We start from the raw sequence: 25,843 nt of genomic DNA on the forward strand, positions 1-25,843 counted from the left end.
TTACTGGAAAGTATCCTCCTTTATTCATTAAGGATATTTATATAGATCAATCATTTAAATTCTAATTAATTAAATAAAATCTCAAACACAAGGTCAGAAGAAAACTAGATAGGTATCCAAAAGCAAACAAATCCAAAGCACTTCATTGTTAAATGACATTTTGCAACTCTAATAATTAATTTTTCTTCATCATAGAAAGTAATTTTGGTAATTTGTGCTTGAGCCCCTAGGTATATCTACATAAATGTGAAACTCTTGCTGATTTGGAATAGAGTGAGACTACTTAAAATGGTGTTGATAAGTGGGTGACACTGGGATATTTGTGCAATTTAGTGAGAGAATTTGTATTTTTGTCTGGCAGGGCTATTAAAATTCTTTTGCAATCATCATTTGTGTTTCCTACCTCTCAATTTAGTCAATTTGATCAAATAAAATGCCACCTTAGCATGTTAATGGCCCTTTTTAAATTTTGCCTTGTGTAATTTCAGCTAATAAATCCATAGTTACTAATTTTACCTATAATGTCTGTTAGAACATGCATATATAGAGAGATAAAATTGTCATAGTCATTGAAAATGTTGAATAGAATATGGGGAAGGGGCACCTGTGTGGTTCACTAGGTTAAGTGTCCAACTCTTGATTTTGGCTCAGGTCATGATCTCATAGCTGTGGGATCCAGCCCCTGCAGTGGGTTCTGTCAGGGCTCCGCACTGGATGTGGAACCTGCTTAAGATTCTCTGTCTCACTCTTCCTCTGCCCCTCCCCCACTCACACACATGCACTCTCTTGCTCTCTAAATAAATAAATAAATAAATAAATAAACAAACAAACAAATAAAATAAATAAAAATATATGAGGAAAAGCATTTTTTTGAAAACTTCAAATTAAACATATATTGCTTCCAAGGCTATCATCAGAAGTTAGCTTTATAATTGAGGTGACCTCATTTTCTTCTTTTTTTCAAAATTGTTGTGTCAACTGTTTACATCGGCTTGCCGTGGACTCAATACCATTACTGACTAGTTTACTGTAGTGCTTAGTAACATTACAATTGTAATGTAACATTATTAATAACTGAGAAATCACAAAGAAATAATGAGACACTCTAATTAAGCTTCTCCCAGGTCTGATAAAAATTTGCATTCTCCCTCTTTCCACTATTGCCATAACTACCACATGACCCTGAGTGTATTATGTAAGCACATTTGACTGCAATTCGTATATATCAGTGTCAGTATCTTTCTTTATTCAACTAAATCGAAGCACCCTGGAGTTTGAATCACTTCCTTCTTTCATTTACCCCAAAAACACCTTTTGAAAGTGGTTTCTATTCTAAGACGGCAATTAAACAACTGTGAATTTGGTCAGTTCATTCTGGTGTCTTTATACTTGCTTTCAATAAAACAAGATCTCAGTCTGAGGTGCAGGGCGCTCCGCCATCTTCAGTGTCAATGGATTATGATAAGTATTACATATAATCCCAAATGCTGAAGCCCTTCCAACTCTCCATTTTTTGGCAATTTAGCCTTTTGGTGAGAGTAAGCCTGTTTGATGGATGGTCCTGAACAGGAGTTATGTGATCTCTGGCCTCTGTGTGATAGAAAACATTTTTTGGAAAAACAGTGTCTTGTATAATCCATCATGAAACAATCTTTCAATTTATCTGTTGTGACTCCAGTCTTCCCGCACCAACATAAATGTGCTTCAGATAATGTTAGTCCCAGTTCAGATGAAATTCTGCATTGGCAATTTACCCACCCTTGCCAGCTGGAACAAGGCCTCCTTTTAGCTTACAACACACATTTAAAATCCAGGCCCAGAAACTGGAAGAGCTATTTGTTGAACACAGATCATGTGTGTGAACACAGCAGATGTGGAAATGTTGCTACAGCCAGATCCACACTACAAGCAGGAAAAGATTTTGGGGGCTCACTCTGACTTGACTGTGCTGAGACATCTAGAGGCCATCTGGTCATCTTTATACCACTGATTAGTACTAAAAAAAATAGCACTTGTGGTGTCAAAGTAAAAGTTTTGTTTTGTTTTATTTTCATTTCTTTTAAGTAGCCACAGCTCTCACCAAGAAGCCATTTTCTCACAATGTCTGTGTGGGTGCGAACCAGCAAGAGAGAGATCTTGGCAAATTAGAAGAGAAAACCACCTATTGCCATTTGGACTCCTTTTTGGCCTGGCAAAGGTTTCTTTTCTGTTTTGGCTGTGGTTTCAGAGCCTTGAAGGCAAACTGTGGGTGTGCAAGTTACTTGATTACTTAAAATACAGATTTTTAAATCACTCCCTCTGTTTCAAATAGCATAGAGTGAACAATCTGTTTGCAATAATATAGAGCATAAAAATTCCCCACTCCCACTCCCCCTCCCCCCCAGTTAAATGGATGCTGATACTAGAACTGCTGTGTTTACTTTGCACCTGAATTCCACTGTGGTGAGTATTTGGGGGATTCATATTCCAAGAGAAGATTCCAAATGGCATTCTGGCACATGACAAAGAATACAAATATAGTTCATTTTTAGATTAATTTATACGCAGCCGTGTCCCAAGCCCCTTGGGGCATCCAACAAAATTAGGAAAAAGAAAAATAACTACAAACACATCCAAGAGAAATATATCCAAATAAAACCAAGATCAGGAGCTCAAAATAAATAGTGCTATAATGAATACCACAAACTACAAAGGGAAAACAAAACTTTACTCAGAGCCCTTGAGGATGAAGAGTTGATTAACCAATTAAAGGTTGCAAAGGATTTTGAAGTATAAAGCATCCTATCATTGAGACTTTTATGAGTTTGGGATAAGGAGTCACAAGAAGATGCTCTTCCTGGCCAGCCCTCTCCTGACTGCAGCTTGCAGGACTAATTCCAAATCTGCAAGCTGCTCCCAGCAACTGAGGCAGGACCAAGAGCATGGTGCCCAGTGTTTGATTTATTTTAATCATGTTTCAAAATAAATTGACAAAAATCAATAGATAGTTTCTGCAAAGGAAATTGAAAAATTTCATCCTCAACACAAAGAAATTACTGGGTTTATTTTTGTTTATTGTATGTTTTTAACATCTATTTATTTATTTTGAGAGAGAGAATGCCAGCAGGGGAGGGGCAGAGAGAGAGGGAGAGAGAATCCCAAGCAGGCTCCACGCTGTCAGTGCAAGGCCCAACGCGGGGCTCGATTTCTGTGAGATCGTGACCTGAGCCGAAATCCAGTCAGATGTTTAACCAACAGAGCCACCCACATGCCCCTAAATTACTGGCTTTAAGTGGAAGAATTAGAAGGGTAGAAATCTTGATATTGAAAAAAAGAAGAAAGATTTGAAAATCTATTAAGAAGTTAATTAGACAATTAACGATATTATCGATTTACCCGAGAGTGATAGGGAGGTACTTTTTCCTAAGAATAAGTGCAATCATATAAATCACCTTCATCTCCAATGAATCTTTGATTCAAGCCCCATTCATGGATTTAATCATAAATCCCACATTTAAATGTTTGCATCCTCCTTATATATAAAGTTAAAGAAAACAAGGAAACTTCAGCGAATAAATTGTATAATATTTCTGATGTGTGGTTACGTGATGAAGATCATCAATTTTGTCTTCTCATCTTTCTGTGCTCTGAAACTAGCACAGAGTGGAGAAAAGGTTAGAAATGAGAAAACAGGAGTTCGGGTGGACCCAAGAATTAGCACTCCCCTCTGCACACACCAAAGAGATGTTACTGAGATCTTAGAGTGATGCTATGATTGTGTCTATAGCTGAGTTATTGAGACCTTTGTCCAGGCAACACTGCCAGGGCACTACTACCAGGTGGAAACCATACAGCAACAATTTTAACAAGTTCAGCTTTCTTTGAATGAGTGAAACTTAAATGTCAAAGTGAAATGGAGATGAAACTCAAAGTGTAGCATCAGCGAATGTGTGCAGTATTTTAATTGAATAGATTGGGGTTTCTGCCAACATTGAAAAATATATTCAAGTTTTTATCGTATTTATTTGGTATGATTTTATTTTATTTAAAAGATCTGTTTTCTATCTGAGTGTAGTTGACATACAATGTTACACTAGTTTCAGGCATAAGACATAGTGATTGGACATCTGTATATGTTTTGCTGTGCTCACCACTGATGTAACTATAACGTAAATGTATTTGTAAATAAATTAGATAGTCCAGTATACTAGCTCTCAAACTTATATTTAAGCAAAAGAACAATGTGTACATGCCTGTGCTTCTTAATGAAATCACAAACAAAATGTCAAAATTTTATCTCTGAAGCAGATAAAAATAGAACTGGTCTTATGGAAGCAAGACCACAGGGGTGTACTTCCTGTTTTGTCCTCCTCCTTCTTATATCATAATTATTTGTTTCTTTTATTCTCCCACATCATCATAAAGATCATGAAGATAGAACCTATGCCTGTCTTGTTCCTTTTTATATTCTGAGTCCCAAACGTAGTACCTGACCATTGTTTTCATAAAGAAATTTTGAAGGAAAAAGGAAGAAGGGAAAGAGGGAAGAAGGGAAGGGAAGGTAACCAGAAGCTTAGAACTTACAAAATAGCATTCATTCTATATAAGCATTAGTATTTGTGATTGGGTAGTCTGGACAGTGAAAGGTGTAAATAAGTTATGCCTTAGAGGGGCTTTTATAACGCAAGCATGAAGAAAGTTTCACAACAATGTTCCCATAACCCTTGCACATTTCTCTTTGATAACATTCCTCATACGTTATTTTAATCTCTGTTAACATATGGACATCATCTTACAGACCATATGTGTCTCAAAGGTGATGACTATTTCTTGTGCAAATTTGTGTCCTTGAACTTTGCACAGTGTCTAGGACATAGTAGGTACTCAAGAAAAACTTATTGAATGAATGATCTTTTTGTGTGCTTGTAGATTTTGTGGAAAAGATAGTATTGAATTACAAAATTTTCATCTGAGATATATTAGCGTATATTTTAATCCTTATGTACGGTAAAGCAGAACTAGCAAATTTGTTATCAAACAGGATAAATATGTCTTTTATTCAATATAATAACTTATCCAATGGAATTATAACACCATAGCTCTTTCAGAAATGCTTACTGCACAATTTTTATAGTGTGGATAATTGGAAATGGGCTAATATCAAAACATTAGATAATAGACATTTATGGAAATACTGGAAATTCCATAAATATGGAAATACATATCTATTTAGAGTCATGATATTGAAGGTCATTTAGAAATCCTTAAAATAGTTAAAATCTGTTTATTTTTTTAAAAAAAGAATTTACCTTCTAATGTGTTGTCATATAGTATTTCTATGAATTTGGCTAAAACATAATTTTTCTGATTGTTGGCTTACCTACACAATAAGAAGGACAGGTTCCTTTTCAATGATACAAATTTACCTATGAATCAAAATGAACTTTATTCTGACAACTTAAAATTCAAGTATTAAAGGTATTTTAATTTATGACTTAAAAGAACACCTATTTCTCCTTAGTGGGAATTAAATAATATTGCTTATTTATCCAAGGAGTAAAAACAGAAGAAAACTAATGTTTTTGAACACTCTAATGTGACAAGCATTTTCTTTATTTTGTTTTTACAGCATCTGATTATATATGAATCCTTTCTCATTCTCTGGTATGTGACAAGAGAACAATGAGTAAAGTCACTTCCCCAAGGTACCTTCAGAAAATGACCTATCCAGCTTTTGAATCTTGCCCTAGTCACTAGCAAGCATACCCCATCTGTTTATCAGTAACTTGGAGTGGCTGAGAAATCACACCTACTACATTTTGGCATTGGATTAACACAAAAAAGAGAGAAAGATACCTAGTTCTTTTGAAGACTGAACTGAAAGAAACCCAAAATGATCTTGACAAATTTAAACAAAATCAAATACTTGACAGGAAGACAGTCATGGGAGAAAAACAAATACACGATATGAATCAGTATGAATTCAGAATGGGGAAAAATGGGTTTGCCCCAAAGGCTAAAAGGTGCCATTTGAATCTTTAACTGAACATGAGTCAGCACACTACTATCATTTAAAAAACCAGCAAGGTAGAGGAATGCACTAACAAGCACAAAACACGCGAGAGCCCTGAAAGGATTGTCCCACCGGGTTTTGGTCAGGCATTTAGTAGAGTACTATATCCAGTCTGAGGTCCAGAAACTCAAGAAGGATAAGGAAACTTGGAAAGGAATAAGAGAAAAGCAACAGAAAAGATTAAAAGTTTAAATGAAAGAGTCTATGAGGAATTGGAATCCATAGAAAAGAGTCTGCAAAAGAGTGACTTTTCTGAATGTTCATATAATAACATATTTTTCCCATAAACTTTGCACTTACCTAGGAGATTGTGCAATCTTCTCTTGGGTCCCTTGTAGACTTTTGATAACAATATATTAAAACAGTCTTTAGCCTGGCAGTGATGAGAAGAGACAGAAATATTTGACAACAAACCGTGTCAGTTTGTTAATAAAAAAAATATTTGTATAACCATCTGTAGAACTTCTATTACTGGTACCTCAAACTGAACAAAATAAATTTCCTCTGTCAGACCTAGTTTTCTTCCCAAATCCCCTTATCTTATTTTCTGGTATTACTACGCATCCTGTCACCCAGAATTGACAGGAGCCATCTTTGACTTTGCTGACTCTCTTAACAACCACACCAAATTAATCATGAAGTTCCGCTGATTCTCCACACTAGTAATTCTGAAGTGACTCCCTCCTCTCCATTGCTCCTGTTGTTCTCTTCATCCCTCATCATCTCTTGCTTGGACTATCCCCCTGGATTCATAACTGTATATCCCAACCTCAATCTTTTTCTGTTCAAGCTAGTTTTCCACACTATCATCCTAAAAACATGTATTTGATTATATCCCTCCCTGCTTGTGGACTTTAGCTGGCTCTATCCTTGTTAAGGGATAAAATCAAAGCTTTGTAGTATGACATGCATTACCCATAATGTCTCCAACCTAGTGGCCAACCTCGATCTCTTTACATCCTTTCCCAGTATCCCATATTCCAGCCACCATGAAACTTCCTGACCATGTCTCATTTCCTTTCATGTCTTCGATTTTACAACATTTGTTTTAACTCGGCTTGAAATGTTTCCACTTCCATTTCTACTTCCCAAATTCCTATGCATTTGTATTTTTTTCAAAGCATGTAAGATGTTACACCTCTCTAAGAATCTCCATGAAACCCATGACCAAAATCTAGTTTTGATTCCTTGCCTATATGCCCTTTGTGATTATTTCCTTCATAGAACTCTGTACTCTACTGTAATATCTGTCAGATTAGTGTCTTTCCATTTAAGCTGAGAGCCCATTGAAACTGAAAATATTAATTTGCTTCTGTTTTGTCTTTGTATTCTCAGTGCCTGGCACAGAATAGTCAGCCAATAAATGTCCTCGCTCAAAAAAATGTCTCCCACTAGACTGCACATCTCATAAGTGAACACATCACATCTTATCCATATCTGTATATTTGTTGAACGAAACTTGAAAGAATCAACATCAGTCAGTTACTAAACTTGTAAATTGTTTAGCTCTCTCATAAGTTATTTTTTCCAAGACAAAATTTAAAAATTCATTAATAACGTGCAGATGGAGTTCCAAGTAAACTACAACATACCTCAGATACATGATCTAATTTTCACTGGCTTTCACCTGCATCCCAAGAACTTAGCCTGGGAAAATTGTCATCAACTCAGTCACATCTGTGAAGCTGGCAAGAGCTATGCAAAGAATAACTAGCTCCATAAAATGTATGTGATGTTCTCCTTATCAAAAAAAAAAATCAATTCTAGATAAACATTGGCAGCAATTCCAGTTCCATCTGCCCACTAACCCAAGGAAATATGCACATCTTCAACCACTCATGTACCAAAAATAAATTATATTACTCCAAAGTTTGCTCACAGATATCCAAAATTAACTCTATCAATAATGAGTTCATAATGAGAAAGTTGATTAAAATTACAGTACAAGCTAAATAATATATTCTCCAAAATTAAAATGAAAGCTTTTTTCATACACAACATTTAAGAAAAAGCCTTTTAAATTATTGAAATGTACTGTTGACAATAACTATGCTTATTTAAATATAAACTGACCAAATTTACAATTTACTGAATATTCTAAAAATTCTTAAGAATTATCATATGTGTAACAACTCTGAATTTATTGCAAATTTTATTCTTTTTTAAATTGGGGCGCCTGGGTGGCTCAGTCGGTTAAGCATCCGACTTTGGCTCAGGTCATGATCTTCTGGTCCATGAGTTCGAGCCCCGCGTCGGGCTCTGTGCTGACAGCTCAGAGCCTGGAGCCTGTTTCAGATTCTGTGTCTCCCTCTCTCTCTGACCCTCCCCCATTCATGCTCTGTCTCTCCCTGTCTCAAAAATAAATAAACATTAAAATATATATATATATATATATATATATATATATATATATATAAATTAATACTAGCTGACAAATTAAATTTAAATACAAGTAAGTCTTATACATATATTCCCAACTTGAAAAAAAAAACAAAAAAAACTATGCTAGTTAGGTTCTTACAAAACAATGTATCCTTTCTGTCTACATGCCTTCTTTGAAAGTAAGAAAATAAATGCTTGGAAGCAATATTTTTTTTCATTTCTTAGATTAAATATCGTTTCCAAATATAGTTTAAATGTATGCATATTGCTTTCAATTTTAGCCATTGTTTAACCACTTCAGCAAAAGTGTTATTTTTTGTTGTTGTTAATTGTTATCATTTACCTACAGTGAAATGTGCAATCCTAAATACACACACTTTTTAGAGAGTTTTAAGAAATAAGCACACATATTAATCCATATTTTAAATAAAATAAAAAAATAATAATTTCATAATCCCAGGCAGTTCCCTCAGGCCCTTTGTTGGTCAATCCCAGGGGCAATCCATCCACCACAGATTAGTTCTGCCTAGTTTTGAACTTCATGTAGATGTTCGTACTCTTTCTGTGCCTAGGTTCCTTGACTCAGTATAACATTTTTGAGATTTATTTACACAGTTTGCCTATTCGTCATTTTTGTCCATTTATTTTATTGCTCTGTAACATTCAATTGCATGAATATACTACTCTTCATTAATCTATTCTCTTAGTGATAGATATTTTTGTTGTTTCCAGGTTTTCATTATTAGAATAAAGCTTTTTGTAGATGTATGTTTTCATTTCTCTTGGATAAATGTCCAAGGGTGGAATTGCTGGATTACAGGAATTCCTGAATATGTCTAATTTATGAAAAACTGTCAAGTAGTTGCCAAAGTAGTTGTGCCATTTTACATCTAATTAGCAATGTATGAGAGTACCATTTGCTCTCATCCTTGACAGTATTTGATATTCTTAATATATTTATTTTAATTTTAGCAGACTGTGGCTGTAAAGAAGTCTCTCTCTGAGTATTTAATTTTCATTTCCTTGATGAATAAATGAGGTTGAAATTTTTTAAAACACCCTTACTTTGTAATGCATTTTTCAGCCTACCCACTTTTTAATTTTGTTTTTAAAAATTTATTTATTTATTTATTTAATTTTTGAGAGAGAGAGAAGCAGAGAGCAAGAGGGAGACAGAGAGAGAGAATCCCAGGCAGGCTTCATACTATCAGCATGGAGCCCCATGCAGGACTTGAATTCACGAACCATGACCTGAGCCAAAATCAAGAGTCAGATGCTTAATGACTGAGCCACCCAGGAACCCCTACCCAATTTTTAATTGGGTGGTCTTTATTATCCATCACTGAGTAATATGAATTCTTTACATATTCTCATTACAAATCTTTTTCAGATATATGCACTTTAAACATTTTCTACTAGTCTATAACTTTACTTATTTTTGTAAGGGCAAGTTTTAATGTCTTTAATATTGGTGAAGTTCATTTAATCATTGGTGTTCTGTTATGTCCTGATAAAGAATTCTTCACATATCCCAGATTTGCAAATAGATTTTCCCGTATCATCCTAGTGGCTTTATGATTTTAACTTTGCCTTTAGGTCAATGATTTATCACAAATTAATTTTTGTGCATGTTGTGAAATATTTGTCCACACTAATTTTTTTTTCTAGATGGACGTCCAGCTGGTTTAGTACCAAAAGCACTTTCCTTTCCAAATTGAATTGCCTCACTACCTTTATTGAAAATCAGTTGGCCATATATATGTAGGATATTATTGAAATCTATTCTTTTCCTTAACCCACTGAGCCATCCAGGCGTCCCCTAAACTCTGTTCTGTTCCAATGAGCTATTTGCCTTTTTTATAACATCCTGATTACTGAAGCTTTGTTTTAAGCATCGAAATCAAACAATGCCAGTCCTCCAGCTTTGTTCTTTTTTAAGATTGTTTTGACCATTTTATGTTCCTTGCATTTACATATCAATTTTAGAATCAATGATCTATTTTCACATGCAAAAAAAAATTTAGTTTGGATTTCTGTTCGTATAAGAGTATATGTATAAATTATTTTTAAGGAGAATTGACATCTTAACAACACATTAATATAACATGTATTACTATATTTATTTATATGCTATTTAATTTCTCTAAACAATGTTTTATAGTTCTCATGGAAGTCTCATATATTTTCTAAAAATTTACTCCATGTTTTATGTTTTAGGATGTTATTGCAAATAACCCTTAAAAATTTACTTTTCTATAAAAAGAAAAATAAAGAGGGATGACTGATTTGCAGTAATGTGAATGGAACTGTATTATGCTAAGCGAAATAAATCAGTCAGAGAAAGATAAATATCATACGATTTCATGCACATGTGGAATTTAGAAAACAAAACAGATGAATATAGGGAGGGGAAGGAAAAATAAGATAATAAGAGACATGGAGGCAAACCATAAGACACTCTAATACAGAGAACAAACTGAGGGTTGCTGGAGAGGTTTTGGGTGGGAGGATGGTTTAAATGGGTGATGGGCATTAAGGAGGGCACTTGTTGGGATGAGCACTGGGTGTTATATGCAAGTGATGAATCACTAAATTCTACTCCAGAAATCACTAATACACTATAGGTTAACTAACTTGGATTTAAATAAAATTTTTAAAAAAGAGGGGGTGGGTGCCTGGGTGGCTCAGTCTGTTAAGCATCCAACTCTTGATTTCAGCTCAGGTCATGATCTCATGGTCATGGTGTGGAGCCTGCTTAAGATTCTCTCTCTCCCTCTTCCTCTGCTCTTCTTCCACTCACATGTATATGTGCACTCTCTCTCTGTCTCTAAGTAATAAATAAATAAATAAATAAATAAATAAATAAAATAAATATTTAAAATTTAATTTTCTGGTTGTTTGTTACTGGTCTGCACAAATATAATTGATTTTCACATACAGCTAACCCTTGAACAACACAGGTTTGAACTGCATGGGTCCACTTATATGTGGATTTTTTTCAGTAAAGACAGTATAATACTGTAAATGTATTTTTCTCCCTTATGATTTTCTTAATAACATTGTATTTTCTCTAGCTTACTTTACTATAAGAACACTGTATATAGTACATATAACATACAAATTATGTGTTAATCACCAATTTATGTTATCAGTAAGGCTTCTGGTCAACAGTAGGCTATTAGGAATTAAGATTTGGGGGAGTCAAAAGTTTGAATTTTTGAGTGCACGAGGGTCAGCATGCTTAACCCCCACATTGCTTGAGGGTCAGCTGTATTGACCATGTATTTCATGAGTTGTTAAATGCACTTTCAGCCTAAAGTGCTGTAGTGAGCACCACATGAGGTAACTAAATTTTGAGTAAAAACTCAGTCTTATTTATATGAAGAATCAGAAGACAGAATTCAGAGTTCAAGGCAGATATAAAATAAGGGGAAAATCTATAAAGGAGAGAAACTGAGATTGGGAGTTTCAAAATCTGTGTATACATTCTACTCCAAATTCCTTAATTATACATACACCAAACAGACTCCAACTAAACCAGCTAAAAAATGTAGAGATTTCAGCTATTGGTCATTGTAGGGGAGTCAGAGTATGGACTTTGAGTCTATTTATAGACAGACTGATCTGATAAACCAAAAAGGAATCAACACTCTGAGAAACATAGCAGAATCTCCAATCTCTCTACAATGTTATTCACAATATTTAGGATTCAGGATTAATTTTTAGGCATTACAGTGTTACATTGTAGTAAATCTGGATTATGCTATCTACCTTTAAAGAATGCTGTTTTGTTCTGGCAGAAGTTAATTTACTGATGATTCACCATCAACCTGTCAAAATTTGGTTCTAGGCTTTGTTAAGGCAAGCCTAACACAGCCTTAAGATTTAGAATTATTTCTATTGTGGCACTCTTTAGGGACCTCAATTAAATGTTGCTTTTTGTAAAAGAGTAAATCTGATTTGCTTTACACCATCATTATAGAATCAAAATTCCAAAGTGTTTTTATAAAAGCATTTTTATAAAAGCAATTAAGTATGCTAGCCATCTTAAGCAGAGATACCAGTTAGTTTCTATTTTACATTTAAATTGAAACCATACGTAATATTTTTTACTGAATTAATTTTATTGTCACTTGGAATGGATGTTCCATGGAAATTCTGAAGAATCCCATAGACAAACCAATGCCAACATGTCATGCTCCCTTAGAATACTTTTTATATACTATAAATGACTCCTTTCTTTTAGATTTTTTTTAACTCTAAAAAAATACTGAAAAGGAAGCCTATTTTTCAGTTCTTCAGATGAGAAAGAGTGAAAATTTTTATCATTAACTCCAAGTATCTTGGGTCTAAAACAGGTTATCTCACAATTGACAAAAGAGTGCCCAGGTCCTGTTCACAGAGCTTTATGATAGACAAGTCCACTCCACCTAAGATGGGATGATATTAAGGTTAGTGTCCAGTTATTCTAGAACCTTTGAGATAGCTCAAGAAGACACATCACCCTCACCTGGGAATAGCCAGAGAACCAGAAGTGATAATACATCATTACTATTTAAGGATATGTTAAGTAGACAATAAAAGGATTTCATTGAAAACCTTCTGATACATCCATCTTTAATAAAATATTACAGTGTAATCAATTAATTGGGGACTGGGAAGGAGGAGGGAGTTTCCCCTGATCTTTGTCACAAAGTACCCTAAATCACCAGCACCTTGTATGGTAAAACCTTGGATTGCGAGTAACTTGTCCTGCAAGTGTTCCACAAGATGAGCAGACATTTCTAATAAACTTTAACTTGATAAACGAGTAATGTCTTGCAATACGAGTAGTATGTGATGCTAAATGTCACATGATCACAACAGAGCCAATGGTTCTTGAAATTCACTGATATACGAGTGCTTTGGATTATAGTCAGGTTTCCAGAACAAATTACGCTCTCAAACCAAAGTTTTACTGTATGTAGGTTAATACTTCAAATACAATTTTATAGGAAAATGTTTGTTTTCTCTATTTATTTTGTTCTTAAAGAATATGCTCGTGGTGGATTCATAGAAACATGCCCCTTGTTCAATTTAGAGTATTTTCAGTAATATATTCCAGGATGAGCAAATAAATAGTCCATTTGGCTTACACACAATCTCTTTCAATCCAATCCATAAATGTCCCCATACTAGATATTTTAAGTGGAAGATACCATTACTATTTCTCATGTTCCATTTTTAAGCTTATAAGAAAACAGAGAAAATGGAAACAGTAAGTAAAGAACATTTTGTGTGGGAGAAACACTTTGTCACACTTTCTTTAAAAATTAGTACTATTGTTGTGCTGTTCAAACTAAAGTATAATATTTGCAACAGAGTTCCTTGGCTTGTGAGCAAGAGCTGTGGTCTGGGTGCTTTGGTCAGTAGGAAGTAAGCACTGCCTGTTTTGCCAAGGATCCATTTGACTGCTGATATACGTGGGGTTTTGTTTTTGCCTGGAAGAAGAAAGAGATAATTTGGGGCAGAAATTCTGAAGGAAACAGAAATGAGAACAATGAAAGGGAAGAGCTGGCTGTTATTCTCTTACCCCCAAGCAGCCTGACAAGCAGATTTTGAGTCTTTATAAGAGTTTCAGGATGAGAAGATTAAGATATTGTATGAACGAACAACTGTGAAACTGAGTATACAAAGTAAAGCTTGAGGGTCCAGGAAATATATACCAACAAGGAGTTAGGAAAAGGCCAGTGTCTGCCTCCTTGAGCCCACTCTGTACTATAGACCCTATGCTCTGATGCCACAGACAAAGTCTGGCTGTGGGGAAAGTTTTCACCAGGAGCATGCAGAGGTGTCAGGATGACACTGGGTCGCTAATGAGGACTCCAAAGCTGGACAAGTCCCCTAAAGATCTACAGGAAGTTTTAGAAAGGGCCCACATTCCTGTAGAAGGAAGTTGGCATCCATGTAACCTCATTTATACTCACAGGTTGGAGACACCTGGAGCTTTTACCTTATACTTACAAGTATAGATTAGAAAGTTATGGGGCACCTGGGTGGCTCAGTTGGTTAAGTGTCCAACTTCGGCTCAGGTCCTGATCTCACAGTTCATGGGTTCAAGCCCCGCATCAGGTTCTCTGCTGACAGCTCAGAGCTTGGAGTCTGCTTCAGATTCTGTGTCTCCCTCTCTCTCTGCCCCTCCCCAGCTCACACTCTGTCTCTTCTTCTCTCTCAAAAATAAATAAACATTTTAAAAAATTTAAAAAAAGAAAGTTACATCCATGTATGCACAAATGCTTCCATACATACAGCAGATTCACACTGCCTCTCTTCTCTTGATGAAAACATTTTGTCTGACCGTCAATGACTGCAGCTAAACATTAGCCCATGTGATTTTGACTCAGAGGTCTTCCTTTATTTTTTACAGCTCAGCAAATTCTTCCACAGATTGACCTTCACTGAGATGTACCCGCATGTATTAGTCAGGGTTCTCCAGAGAAAGAGAACCAGTAGGATAGATAGATAGATAGATAGATAGATAGATAGATAGATATAAGAGGAGATTTATTATAGGAATTGGCTTACATGATTATGGAAGCTGACAAGTCCCATAATCTTTCCAGCCTGCAAACTGGAGAACAAGGGGAAGCCAGTAATGTATTTCAGTCCCAGTCTGAAGGTGTGAAAAATCAGTGGGCTGATGATGCAGAGTCCTGGCCTGAATTGGAAGTGCCAATGTCCAAGGGCAGGAGAAGATGGATGTCCCAGATCAAAAAGAGAGAGCAAATATGTCCTTCCTGTGATTTTTTTGTTCTAGTCAGGCCCACAGTGGGTTGGATGATACCCACCCACATTAGTGAGGGCAATCTTTACTCAGTCTACTGATTCAAGGGCTAATCTCTTGGAAACACCCTCATAGACACACCCAGAAATGTTTTGCCAATTGTCTGGGCATCCCTTAGCCCAGTCAAGTTGACACAAAATTAACCACCAAACCACATTTCCACAATTCCTTCATAAAATGGTATCTATCTTTCTTCTATTTTTTTGTGTTACTTTGAAATGACAAGCTATTGAAATAAATATTTAAAGAGTGCAGATGCTATATTATGCTTCATGCTTCATGTAACAGAAGTTGCCTTCTGCCTGAAAGGAGATTAAAAGCTTGTAAGGTAAATAGGGTATTACATAAATAACTAGAAAATAAAATGGAGTGTGATAAGTAGGTTAAAGAGATACTTAGGATAAGAGCATTCAGAAAGATCAATGAGTAACAACAGTAATAATATCCAATATTTAAGAACTTCAGACATGCCAAATGCTACTCTAAGTGCTTTTTGTCTGTTACTTCATTTAGTCATCACAATAATCCACTGGGATTGTTACCATTATCCCCATTTTTTTTCTAAATGAGCACACTGAGGAATAGAGAGGTTAAGTAACATTTCCAAAGTCACACAGCTAAAAATATTCAGAGCAGAACAAAACAATAAGAATTCACTACATAAAACCAAGGAAAATCCATAAACTTTGAAGTTGAATTAGAAAAAATAAAGGGCTGGTTCCATTAACCTCTGAAAATACAATGCTGAGAAATTTTCAAAAAGCTCTTTTAGCTTTTCATTTTTTACAGATTAAACAAAAATTTCTCAAATACAACTGCTCCAGATTAAGTACAGTTTCTTATTCAATTTTGTTTTTCCATGCTTTCATCATTATTTTTGCAGTGGCATTGTTTTTACTTTTTTCTTTGTAATCAGAAGTATTTCAGACAATGGGTAAGTCAGCTTGGAAATATAATAATCAGATTTCTAAAAACCAACTTATAAATGAACATTTGAAACACACCTTCCTTATGCCTTATGAATGGAGAATGTCTGGATTGATAGATGAGATAGATAGATAGATAGATAGATAGATAGATAGATAATTCATTAATATGTGCTGAGCACTGGGCTGGGTACTGAAGGGTATAAGATGAATAAAGCAGAGAAACTGCCTTCCAGTGGATTTTAATATTGCTTCTCATATAGACATCATCCTTTAAGACTTTCTAATATATGAGAGGAAATAAGACAAGTAATTAAATAATTATAATTTAAAATACATTAACTAATGTCATTGAAGAAAAGCAGAAAATTTGCCATGTTACTTAGAAGAAATCCTGTGTTGAACATCAGATATCAGTGATGACGTCTGGATTCATGACAACAAACTAACAACACACTTTTATGAAAATTGGGCATCATTGGTCAAATATCCCTACTTGACATTGATCATATTTGAGCAACAAATAAAAGGAAATATCCCTCAACAACAACAACAACAAAAATACCTAGCAGAAAAACTAGAAGACCACATACACACAGGAGAAACCGCAACGCCGTGCTTCAGCTCAGTAAAGAGTTCATGCCAGTGGGGGACAAAGCAGTTGTAGAAGAAGAACCCAGCTCCTCAGAGCCTTCCATTCCCCCCCACCTCACACATGTACACAGACATATTACATACACACAATATTTACACAACTTTACAAAAGACCATATTTACTGAGTAAATTTAAGTATATTTCTTTATCTTTGGAAATCAAAGGTGCATATATTAATAGCACATTTTTCATATAATTTATTTCTAAAATTGGCAACTATAATGAAATAATCAGGAAATACCAGTATTTTAAATAATCACATCTTGAAATTTTATATCATTTTTAAAAATCCTGAAAAAAAATTCCTATGTAGTAGCTAAAACATTTTTTAGCTGACTCCAATGGATATGTAGTTTCCATCAATTTGACTAGCTTATCAAGAAAAAGTATTTCATCTCTTGTTTATTATCCATAAAGGAATAACTATACTAGGCTACAAAATCATTTTCTATTACTTTCATTTGTAGTAATATGAGGGATTATTTTTCCTTGATTACTAGGTTAAGCATCACTTAAAAAACGTAGTTTTGAAGGAATCCTTGAAAAATATAGGAAACCTGTGATTTAGAAGCTGAATGAATTAACCAGGATCTCATTTCTTTTAACGTTTATTTACTTATTTTGAGAGAGAGAGAGGGAGAGAGAGTACAAGCAGGGGAAGGTAGAGAGAGAGGGGGGAAGAGAGAATCTCAAGGAGGCTCCACACTGTCAGCAGAGCCCAATGCAGGGGGCTTGATCTCATCAACCATGAGTTCGTAAACTGATCTGACACCCAGACACCCAGACACCTCAGGATCTCATTTTAAAACAAGAACTAGCATGAGACTATCCCTCCACCAAAACTAGCATATTTAAATCTACTTCCTCAGATACTGCCATTATTTACAGTTGTGGAAACTCCAATAAGAAAGTGACTGTGTACCTCCAAATTATATCACTCTGAATCAAATTAAATTTGATTATAATTATACCTGTAATTTTGACCAATAATTGAATAACTTAGAAGTAGTTTCATAAAATTTCTAATATCATTTCACTTCAATTTTGACAGCAATGATTTTTTTTCCATTGTAAGTCATTGTTTTTCAAAGAAAACTTGATTTTGAGTAATTCTCTGTGTAAAGAGAAGCTTCTGTTAAAACAAACAGCAAAAATTTTCCTAAGTAATTTGAGGGATAAAGTTTTTTTAATGCAACATTTCAAAACTGGAACTCTGTGATAACTGAATAGGATGAGGAGCTTGAGAGATTTTTTTCTAAATTTATAGCTCATAATTTTCTGTTGACTTCTAAATCTAAATCATTGGTTTTTCCCTTTGTAATTTAAACCTAAGATATCTTGGTAAATTCTTTCTGGATGAAACTCCATAACCCTTAAAATTATTGTGATCACAACATTAATAACACTCGGCTACTATTTTCATGCAGATTTATTTCCAAAAAGTTTTAAGAGGGATTGGGAAAAACAAACAAACAAACAAACAAGCAAACAAAAACAGTGGGCCGTTAATTACAATTCAATTACCCCGCTGAAACTTTTTTAAAGAAAAATTCAGCATGAATAATTATTCCCTTGGTTATGAAGAACGTATTTTGGGAAATGCATTAATTAGGGAAGACAGTATTTATTGTTTCCTTTGAGATGTCTGACTTTCTTAAACACAGGATTTGATTTATTTTTGCTACTATAAAACTAAAGTAGACTTATTAATATGATTGATAATTTACTAAATTATAAATAACCATAATTTGTCAAAATGGTCTTTTAAGTAGCAAATACAAAACAGAGTATACAAAAGAATCCTTCTCTGTAAGAACTAAATATAGAACTTTTCTTTTTTCCTTATCTTTCTTAAAAAATATATATAGTTCCAAAAGCACTTTGGCAAGAATAAGAATTATATTTTCCAATTTTACTTTTTTTGTTGTTGTTGTTGAAGCATAACATACATTCATATTCTAGAGTGAACAAATCTTAAGTATAGCTGTACAAATTTTTACAGTGGTCACATGTATCATCCAGATCCAAATATTACATTAACAGCACCTGCATTGTCCCAGTTGTTACCACCAGCAGCATCTAAGCTAAGAATTTCAGTGTCTGAATTTTATTGTTGAACATTATTGGTGAGATTTATCTTTGTTGTTATGTGTCTAGAAACTCATCATCTTCCCATGTTATACTGTATTCCAGTGTATGAGTATACCACAGTCTATTTATCTCTTCTAATTTTGATGGATATTTGAGTCATTTCTTGTCTAGTTCTAGGCCATTATGAACCATACTGCTATGAATGTTCTTGAAGCTTGGTGCAGCTATGTATTCACTTATATTGGATATACATCTAAGAGTGGAATGGGGGAGTCATAGAATATATGTAAGTTCAGCTTTACCAGATGCTGCAAAACATTTTTTTCACAAATGACTTTTAAAGCAGTGTGTGAAATTTCCAGATACTCCATATTATTGTCAACATTTGAAATATATATATATGTTATATATAATATTTTATATTTATATAAATCTATATAAATCTTATATATACTTATATATGTAAATATAAATATATATGTATATATGTATATATATATATAGTTTGTTTAATTTCTATTCTGCTAGGTTTGTAGTGGGTATCTCATAGAGACAATGCTTTTCCTTGATAAATGATGATATTAAAGCATCTTCTCACACATATATTTTATGTGTGGATTTTTGTGAGGTGTATTTTCAGATTTTATGTCCATTTTTATGTCTTTTTCTTATTAATTTATAGAATTTATATACATAAAGGAAATGAGCCTTTTGTTAAATATAGTTACATCTCTTCTCATCTCCATGACTTGTTTTTATTTGTGTCTTTTGATGAACAAAAATTGATAATTTGGATTAACTCCAATGTATCACTCTTTCCTTCTTTATTTTATGTACTATGTGAGAAGCTGCAACCTACCCCTAAAGTCATGATGATATTCTCCTGTAGTAGCTATTAGAAGTTCTATTGTTTTACCTTTCATATTTTGATATATGCTTTGAAGTATGTGATCATGCTTCATTATTTTATGAATATACAATTAATTCAGCAAGTTTTATTTAAAAAATATGTTGGGGAGGTGGGCAGGGGGTGGGATAAATGGGTGATGGGCATTAAGAAGCGCACTTGTGATGAGCACTAGATGTTATATGTAAGTGATGAATCACTAAATTCTATACCTAAAATGAATAGTACACTGTATGTTAACTAATTGGAATTTTAATAAAAAATTGAAAAAGAAAAAAATAATAAAAGTTAAAAATATATTTTCTCTAACACATTGCAATAGCACTTTTGTCACCAAATGGATGTATATAGGAGTCTGTTTCTATCCTCTCTGCTTCATTGCTCTATGTGTTTAGTATTATTTTAATACCACAATGTCTTAATTGCCATAGCTTTAAAATAAATCTTATTATCTAGTAATTCAAATTTTCGATATTTGTTATTCATTTTCAAGATTGTCTTGATTATTTCTGATCCTTTGCATTTCCATATTAGTTTTAGAATCACCTTGTTAGTTTCTCTGAAAACACCTTACTGGGCTTTTATTGAGATTGCATTGAATTTATAGATCCATGAAGGGAAAGTCAACACTTCTGCAGTATTAACTTTTCCAGTCCCCTCTGGCTACTTACTACTATATACAAAGCACCAAAAACAGCAACATGAAACAACAACAATCATTTCTTTCCCTTATAAATCTGAGAATTGACTGGGTACAACCCAGGCTCCCATTCTGATTTCTCATGAAGTTATAGTCAGATGGTGGCAGGAGCAAGGGTCATGTCCTCAAAGGCTTCCTCACTCCATATCTGGTGACTGAGCTGGAAGGACACAAACATGTGGGGACATGAACAGCTAGAGATTTCTCTCTCTATTTTCTATTTAATAAATCTCTGACTCCATCCTTATTATTTTCTTGATTCTACTCTTTGGCTTTTATTTGGTTTTCTTTTTCATACTGAGATGTAGACTAATGTGATTTTTTCAGTGTTTTTCTTTTTTATAAAATTTTTAACATATGTTTTTATGTACATATTTTTTATATACATTTAGGTTGTAATCTCCTCTGAATACTTTAGCTGTATTCTACAATTTTTATGTTTTTATTATTGTTTGTCCAATGTGTTTTCATTTCTATCTTGATTTTTCTTCAATCTGTGGCTATTTAAAAAGGTACAGACTAATTTCTAAACACTCCTGGATTTTCTAGTTAATTTTTAAGATTTATTCTAGTTTAATTCTATTGGATAAGAGTAAATACTTTTTATAATTTCAACCTTTGAAATTTGGGGGGAATTATTTTATGAACTAGCCTATGGTTTGGTAAATGTTTGGTTTGGTAACGTTTGGTAAACATTTGGTAAATGTTTCATGTGCACTCAAAAGGAATTCTGCCAATGATTGTTATTATTTTAAACCATGCAAACAAGAAGAGAATGGAGTGAAATATTTAAAATGTTGAGAGAAAAAGATACCACCTAGAACTATAGATCCTATAAAATTATCCTTCAAAAATGAAGGGGAAATAAGGACCATTGTAGGGAAACAAAAATTGAAGGGATTTGATGCCAGGAGACTTGCAAGAAATGTTAAGAGAAGTTTTTCAAAGAGAAAACAAATGCTAAGTGAGAAACTCTGATCTACATTTAAAAAAAAAAAAAAAGGAAGACACTCAGAGAATTAATAAGTGAAGGTAAAGTAAAAGCTTTTATTTTTCTCATTCTTAATAGATCTAACAGATAAGTTTGTTTAAAATGATAGCAACAATATATTTGGTTATGAATATATAATAGATATCACACATATGATTATGTATAGGTGAAATGAATGATAGCAATTATACAAGAGATGAGAGAGAGGAATTAGGGACATTTTGTTATAAGGCACTCCATGAACCATGAAGTGGTATAGTGTTATTTAAAAGTGGACTTAGATTAGTTGTAAATGTATATTGCAAACTCTAGGGCATAAAGTACAAAAATAAAGTAAAAAAATAAAAAAGTTTAACTGATATGCTAAGAAAGCAGAGAAAAGAAGTCATATAAAATGTCCCAGTAAAGCCACAAAAGGAAGAAAAAGAATGGAAGACAAAACCAAGAACAAAGAACAAAGAGCAACAAATTAAAAACAGTAACAAATATGTTCAATTACTCCAACTATATCTATAATCACCCTAATGTCAATGGTCTGAATACACCAAATGAAAGAAATTGTCTGACTGGATCAAAAAAACAAGACCCAGCTATATATTGTTTACAGGAAAATCACTTTAAATACAAAGGGGAAAAATAGATGAAAAGTAAAGGGATGGAGAAAGATATACTATGCTAACACTCATCAAAGGAAAATTATCAGGGATAAAGAAGGGCATTACATGATACAAGGCCAATTCTTCAAGAAGATCGGACAATCTTTAACATGTATGTGCCTAACAGCAAAGTGTCAAACTACTTGAGGCAAAAACTCATAGAAGTGCAAGGGATAATAGATGAATGGCCTATTACACTTGGATATTTAAATACCTCTCTATCAAATATTTAAAGTTTCAATAGGCAGAAAATCAATAAAGGCACAATTGAACTCAACAGCACCATCGATCAGCTGGATATAATTGACATCAATAGACTACTTCAGCCAACAACAGCAAAATATACATTCTCAAGTTCACCTAGAACTTGACTATATACTGGGCCATAACACACCATAACAGATGTAAAAGAATAAAAATCATATAATATTTGCTCTCAGACTACAGTGGAATTAAATTAGAAACCAAAAGAGAAAGTTTTCTGGAAAGTCCCAAAATATATGGAGATTGAACAATACACTTCCCAAATAACCATGGGTCAAAGAAGAAATCTCAATAGATAATTTTAAAATATTTTGAACTATGTGCAAATAAAAACAATTTATTAAAATTTCTAGAATGCAGCAAAAACAGTGCTTAAAGGGAAAAATATGGAATATATATGGAATATCTTATATGTTATAAATATATTATTATATTATGATAGTATATATTATATTATTATATTGTCTATTATTTATTTAGTTTTTCACACTTTCATTTAAATTTCAGTTAGTTAACATATGGTATAAAATTAGTTTCAGGAGTAGAACTTAGTAATTCACCACTAACATGTAATACCCATTGTTCATCATAAAAAGTGCCCTCTTAATACCCATCACCCATTTAACCCATTCCCCTGCCTTCTTCCCCTACAGCAGCCCTCAGTTTGCTGCCGATAATTAAGAATCTCTTTTATGGTTTGCCTCCCTCTCTCTTTTTTTTCTTTCCCCCACATTCATCTGTTTTGTTTCTTAAATTCCACATATGAGTGAAATCATAATGGTATTTTTTTTTCTCTGAATGACTTATTTCACTTAACATAATACACTCTAGCTCCATCAACATTGTCGCAAATAGTAAGATTTCATTCTTTTTGATGGCTGAGTAATATTCCATTGTTTATATATACCACATCTTCTTTCTCCATTCATCAGTAGATGGACGTTTGGGCTTTTTCCATAATCTGACTACTGTAGTTGATAACGCTGCTATAAACATCAGGTTGCATGTGCCCCTTCAAATCAGTATCTTTGTGTCCTTTGGATAAATACCTAGTAGTGCAATTGCTAGGTAATAGGTAGTTCTATTTTAACTTTTTGAGGAAATTTCATACTCTTTTCCAGAGTGGCTGCACCAGTTTGCATCCCCACCAACAGCATGACAGGATTCCTCTTTCTCTGCATCTTCACCACCATCTGTTGTTTCCTGAATTGTTATTTTTAGCCATTCTGACAGGTGTGAGATGTTATCTCATTGTAGTTCTGATTTGTATTTCTCTGATAAGTGATGTTGAGCATCTTTTCACGTGTCTCTTTGCCATCTGGATGTCTTCTTTTGAGAAATGTCTGCTCATGTCTTCTGCCCATTTTTTAATTGGATTATTTGTTTTTTCGGTGTTGAGTTTGATAAGTTCTTTATAGATTTTGGATACTAACCCTTTATCAGATATGTCCTTTGAAAATATCTTCTCCCATTCTGAATGGTTGCCTTTCAGTTTTGTTGATTGTTTCCTTCACTGTCCAGAAGATTTTTATCTTGATGAAGTCTCAATAGTTCATTTTGGGTTTTGTTTCCCTTGCCTCCAGAGATGTGTCCAATAAGAAGTTGCTACAGCCAAGGTCAAAGTGGTTGCTGTCTGTGTGCTCCTCTAGCATTTTGATGGTTTAATGTCTCAACATTTAGGCCTTTCATCCATTTGAATTTATTTTTGTGCATAGTGTAATAAAGTGGTCTGGTTTAAGTCTGTTGCTGTCCAGTTTTCCCAACACCATTTGTTGAAGAGACAATTTTTCCCATCGGCTATTCTTTCCTGCTTTGTTGAAGATTAGTTGACCATATGGTTGTGGGTCTATTACTGGATTTTCTATTCTGTTCCATTGATCTACGTGTCTGTTTTTGTGCCAGTACCATACTGTTTTTATGACTATAGCTTTGTAATATTTGTAATATTGCTTGGAGTGTGGAATTGTGATGCCTTCAGCTTTGTTTTTCTTTTTCAAGATTGTTTTGGATATTTGAGGTCTTTTATGGTTCATACAATTTTTAAGATCGTTTGTTCTAGCTCTGTGAAAAAAATCTGGGGGTATTTTTTTGAATTTTTATTTATTTATTTTTGAGAGAAAGAGAGAGAGAGAGAGCACAGGCAGACAAAGGGCAGAGAGAGAGAGAGAGGGAGACACAGAATCCAAAGCAGGCTCCAGGCTCTGAGCTGTCATCACAGAGCCCATCGTGGGGCTCGAACCCACAAACTGAGAGATCATGACCTGAGCCAAAGTCAGACACTTAACCAACTCAGCTACCCAGGCGCCCCCAAATCTGGTGGTATTTTGATAAAGATTGCATTGAATATGTAGATTGCTTTGGGTAATAGAGACATTTTAACAATACTTGTTCTTCCAATCCATGAGCATGGAATGTTTTTCCATTTCTTGTGTCATCTTCAAATTCTTTCATAAGTGTTCTATAATTTTCAGAGTACAGATTTTTTACCTCTTTGGGTAGGTTTATTCCTGGGTATATTATGGTTTGGCTGCAACTGTAAATGGGATTGATTCCTTGATTTCTCTTTCTGCTGCTTCATTATTGAGGTTTAGAAAGACAACAGATTTCTGTATGTTGATTTTGTATCCTGTGACTTTACTGAATTTGTGTATCAGTTCTAGCAAGTTTTTGGTGGAGTCTTTAAAGTTTTCTACATAGACTAACATGTCATCTGCAAAGAGTGAAAGTTTGACTTCTTCTTTGCCATTTTGGATGCCTTTTATTTCTTCTGTTGTCTATTGCTGAGGCCAGAACTTCCAGTACTATGTTAAATACAAATGGAAAGAGTGGACATCCCTGTCTTATTCCTGACCACAGAGAAAAAGCTCTCAGTTTTTCCCCATTAAGAATATTAGCTGAGGGTCTTTCATATATGGCCTTGATGATGCTGAGGTATGTTCCTTCTATTCCTACTTTGTTGAGGGTTTTTATCAAGAATGGATGCTGTACATTGTCAAATGTTTTTTCTGCATCTATTGACAGGATCATATGGTTCTTATCCTTTCTTTTATTCATGTGGTGTGTCACATTGATTGATTTGTGAACATTGAACCACTCTTGCAGCCCAGGAAAAAATCCCACTTGATCATGATAATTGATTCTTTTAATGAACTGTTGGATTCAATGTGCTAGTACATTGTTAAGGATTTTTGCATCCATGTTCATCTGGGATATTGGCCTGTAATTCTCTTTTTAAATGGGGTCTTTTTCTGGTTTTGGAATCAAGGTAATGCTGGCCTCAAGGAATGAGTTTGTAAGTTTTCCTTCCACTCCTATTTTCTGGAACAGTTTGAGAAGAATAGGTATTAACTCTTCTTGAAATTTCTGGTATAATTCCCATAGGAAGCCATTTAGCCC

Source organism: Panthera leo, chromosome B1, assembly GCF_018350215.1.
Source record: "Panthera leo isolate Ple1 chromosome B1, P.leo_Ple1_pat1.1, whole genome shotgun sequence".
Classification (NCBI taxonomy): domain Eukaryota; kingdom Metazoa; phylum Chordata; class Mammalia; order Carnivora; family Felidae; genus Panthera; species Panthera leo.